The following is a 4925-nucleotide window of genomic DNA, read 5'->3' on the forward strand; positions in this document are numbered from 1 at the left end:
CATAATTCAATATCTGCTCAGAAAAGGAGTGGCCGTTGATTTATTCCTAATTACAAAGATTTATTAGAAATTGATGAATAATTTGCACGTTAATATTTTCCATATATCGATTTGTAAGTATATTATATTTACATGTACAAAAGGCAAATGCAGCGCAGAGTCTGTACAAATTGATATCTACCTTAGCAATGTTACTTCTTTCAAGATATGTATCAGTGAGCTTAAGTAGAGAAAATAATACCGGAAATTCGAGTCGAAAGAAACCACTCACGTCGTCGAAATTGTTTTCACTTTATTTCGACTGTGGTGGATAATAAATTTTCGTTGGAAGCGGAAGTCGTGCAGACGCAGCAGCAACGTTCTATAAAAAGGTAAGAGCATCCTTGGACTTCAGAAAGCAGGGGATATAAGGAAAAAAAAAAGAAAAAAAAAACAAAGGAGATGCACCCCTTAATGGACTCCATTCCATAACAGTGTCCCAGCGTACAACGACTATAAGACAGGTCGAGTAGATCAGCTGAGCGAGTAGGAAAAGAAGTCAAGTGTCGTACATCAGCGTGATAAAGATGCGCCAGAAACGTGCCGCGTGAGGCATCATTCTATCGAGAGGCCAGAAACCGTACCATGAAACCTCTTGATTAGATTTGCGCGGAGCGAAGCAGGAAGGAAGAGAAAGAGAAGGAGGTGAAGTGTGACGAGGAGAAAATCAGTGTTACCGCCTAGCTTTTTCCTCTTGGTAACCGAGTCGAGTCGCTGCTACAGTCGTCTGCTTAAACAAAATCTAGACCACCCAGCGATCGACCCTCTTCCGAACTGCGTGAAGGATTGCAGATGCACGCATACATAGCTCTATGTTCTTGGGTACTTCACGTTTCGTCGTACTGCAGTTTACGTGTAAAAGGGGCGTACGACAGAAGTAACGTCAAAGAAGAAATACGACAGAGAGTATGTTGATCTCGGTTGCTTGCCTCTGTAGCTGAATATATTCCGTTTCTTCTCCTTCCTTCTTCACTTACATACGTATGTATGTAGATCGTACGATATATCGCATGGAGATTATTTTTAGAGTAGGATAGGGATATGTGGGATATACTGCATATGTAAAAGTGCGAAAAGGGGCGAGATGGAAGATCGTGGTGAGTGTGCGAAAAAAAAAAGAGGAGCGCCTATACGCGCGCCTGGAAAGTAAGTAGGGAACAAGGGGACATCGTGTACATGTCGTCGAGGAAGGGTGAGAAATCGGAGCATACCCTCGCAGAGGGTAACGTAACACGGAGAGAGACGGCGTGATACCCCGATGGAAATGTGAAGCTCGACGGAGAATAAGAAAGAGAGAAAGAGAGAAAGAGAGAGACAGGGGGGGGAGAGAGAGAGAGAGAGAGAGAGAGAGAGAGAGAGAGAGAGAGGGGGGGGCGTAAGAAGGGCGAAAGGCAGGGCGAAGGGAGGGGTGCTACTGCGTCAAGGAAAAGGGTTGACGAGGAGGAAATCGGGCTAGAGGTTGCATACGAAGATGCATACGCGATGCGCACGAGCACTCGCCAGGGCGGTGCACCCTGACGGGTGCATTGATCCCTCGTAAGCCTCGTGCGTAGGGGTGCCTTAGCTACTACCCCGGTTTTTTCGCATCCCTCGCCCCTTATCCCTTTGCGTTTCACGCTCCTCCAATCCTTTGCTCTGCCCTATGTACTTACGCGCAATATACCGTCGCGCGTACTTACATGCGTACGTGCAAGATAGATACGTGGCGTACTCCTTTCCTCTGTCAGAGACGACACACAGGGGTTGGAAAATATGTAGTACTTCTTTCGCACGATGACGATGATGAACGGCGAAGTCGGTTTCTGTTTAGCTCACATTTCAAACGGTAACACGTTATTACCGTTAAAAAAAAGTCCACGAATAGGAAAAAGTTTATACGAGGATGAAAAAGGATAACTCACATACGCGAAGTGCGTATGCATGGGAAGTACGACTGCCGCAAACCTCGTTAAAAATAAATATATAGCGTAAATATGTGTTGCGTGCAAGACGTGTAATACGTATAAAAAGGTTGGAAAAAACATATGCGTGATCTCCTGTTAATCGCCTTGTCGATCGGCAAAAAACATTTTTAAACATTGCCTCGATAATTATATGTATTCAAGAGCGATTTTCTGACACGTATCGATAGCGAAAGGTGATCGTATAATTATATATCTTATATAATAGTATCTACTTAGAAACTGCACGAATATCTCATTTAATATCACAGATGTGTGGACACACATATTTTATGCACGGTGACTGCATTATTAATAATGATAAAGCGTCAAATGTAACTATATGATATTGAATACGAAAATTCTCATTTATGACAAAAAATGAAAATGGTTCTTGCAGAAATTCATTATGATTTATTGGAGCTACGCATCACTCGGTTGTAGCTCGTAACTTTGCCGCCTCGCGTTAAATCCGTGACAGTGATAAACTGATCAGCAATTGACGTGTGCAACATAATCGCGTATATATACAATATATATATATATATATACTCGCGCATTCGAGGGTTCTAAAATCTTCCGCCATTATAGAAAATGTATGACCAGGTCGGATTGTGATAAGCCAGTTTTTCGCAGCTACGTATCAATTTGTGATATCGAGTTACTAGTATCGCGGCGTGTCGAAAGCAATCCTTCACATCTCGCGCGCATTTTTTCGTCGGGACACGCGCCTATTTCTCGACGCGTAAATCACACACACACACCCCTTTCTGGAGAACAGATAGAGAAGCAGAGAGAGAGAGAGAGAGAGAGAGAGAGAGAGAGAGAGAGAGAGAGAGATCAATTGGATCGATTGGCGACCTGCATAGAGAAAAAGCGCGTGCAAAAACTGTGCGTCCACGCGTTAAATCTCGACACGCCTCCACAATGGGGTTTCACGCCACAGGTTTCTCCTCGATGCTTTCGAAAGCATGTCGTGGAAATTCACGCGAGAGATTGGTTCGGTACCTACATCATCGTACAGCTGTCTTGCGAGGAGACAACGGGAGCAGCGCGCTTATACCCCGAAGATAAGGAAATGAAGAGCTGATAATTAGAGCGTAGCGCACCACGCCCTCTCTTGAACCGTCCAGGGATAACCGTGATCTCGCTGTAACGCTCTTGTGCACGTACGTGTGGTGGTTGCGTACGTAACATACGAGTATATCGTGTGCTTGTATCTGTATACATCAACGTAGCGTGCTGTTGTACGAAGTATGGCGGCCATGTGGCTCGGCCAAGCCCGGTGGTCCACTGCATTTAGAACGGCACGAGTGGACCCGCTTGTGGACCAGCCGCGTACAAAGCGTATATTGCGATAACGAGCCTGGGAATTGTACGCGACGGATAGAGACCTCTCCGGCTTCCGGCTTTCTACGAGGACGCTCGTGCGACCTGAAACAACGTGTGTAGAAAATGTCCCTCGCGAAGGGACTTTCGCGCTGAACTTTCAGCACGCTCCGAGAATAGTTCGCGTTAATATCTAGTCGTCTAGTTTGAGGTTTTTTTGTGTGTTATTTCTACCTGCACTATGAAACTTTTTCGTACTTCTTTTTATTATTCTTGTAAAAACACTCTTTTCCGCCAACGAATTTTGTTCTGAAAACCTGAAGAATAAATGAAAGTCCGATTATATAACATAATCTAGACTCAAAAAAAAAAATAATAAAAAATGTTTGTGACTTGAATGTGGTTTAAATTAATTACAATGCTACATGTTAAATAAATGGACGGTAAGAATTATGTAACATAGAAATAACTTCCTTTCAATTTGAATGAAACTGTAATTTCGATCTATATTTCTTAGTACTTTAGATAATTAATTAATAAGAGTTGAATGTACAATACAAAGACTCACTTTTAACTAAAGAAAAGAAAAGACAAAAATTAGTTTTTTTACCTCCGATTTTCGATTTAATTTGATGTATATTAATCAAAAATTCCACGAAATCTTTTAATACATAGATTGCATTGTTTTTTATTGAATGTAAATTTCTACTATAAATTACATGAATCGTATAAAGATAGAAAACGAGACGATAGTAAAGATTAAATTATATCACTTGATAATTTCGCATTACATAAGCTGGTGTACCAACATCAGTTTAATGGATTATTCTATACTTACAACAGTTTAGATATCATGTTAATTCTATACAATTACGCTACGAAATAGGTATCTGTCTCAGTTCTCTCGTAGTAGACAGACACACATTTTCACGAATCAACATGAGATCAGGTGCGCCGAATAAATGGACATGAGAATTCACTTTCCGATTCGCGTCTGCCTCTCCGCCACTCAGTTCGGCGCATATTAATTAGATGTGGCGTCGACGAAACTCCGAGTCATCGCACGGCTGTATAATTTTGCCTCGTTGCGAACGCGTATACGCGCGCTATTATAGCGCTCGCAATAACGCGTGACATGATTTCTACATTTCTGCAGCGAGCGAGCGCGGCTGTAACGTCGCGTCAGAAACGTCGGCTCGCAACTCGCTCGGCGAACGCGCGAGCGTGGATCTCGAAATGGCAGAAGAAGGAAGGAGACGAGTGCGTAATTATACTATCTCGCCCGTTTTCTCGCTCATTCTCTCTTTCTCTTTCTCGGCTTCGTTGCCGTTTTAATTAATATCAATTGAATTTGAATGTTTCAACTGACCGCTCGCCACGATGTCACGACTGCTCTCGTGTTTTCGCATGTATGCGTAATTACGCACTGTGCCATTCGCCTGCTCGTTCGCGTACGTATATGTATGCATCACAGGGCGCTGGAGATTCCTTTCAATCTTAGACGCTTAAGCGCGCGCTCGCGCGTAATTACGGGCAATTTCGTTCGATTGAAACTCGCCAGCACCGAGCCCGGTGCGTACATCGAGAACGCGAGAGCTTCGACTCGAGGAGCTTCGG

This window comes from Trachymyrmex septentrionalis, unplaced genomic scaffold (assembly GCF_001594115.1).
Source record: "Trachymyrmex septentrionalis isolate Tsep2-gDNA-1 unplaced genomic scaffold, Tsep1.0 scaffold25, whole genome shotgun sequence".
Taxonomy (NCBI): Eukaryota; Metazoa; Arthropoda; class Insecta; order Hymenoptera; family Formicidae; genus Trachymyrmex; species Trachymyrmex septentrionalis.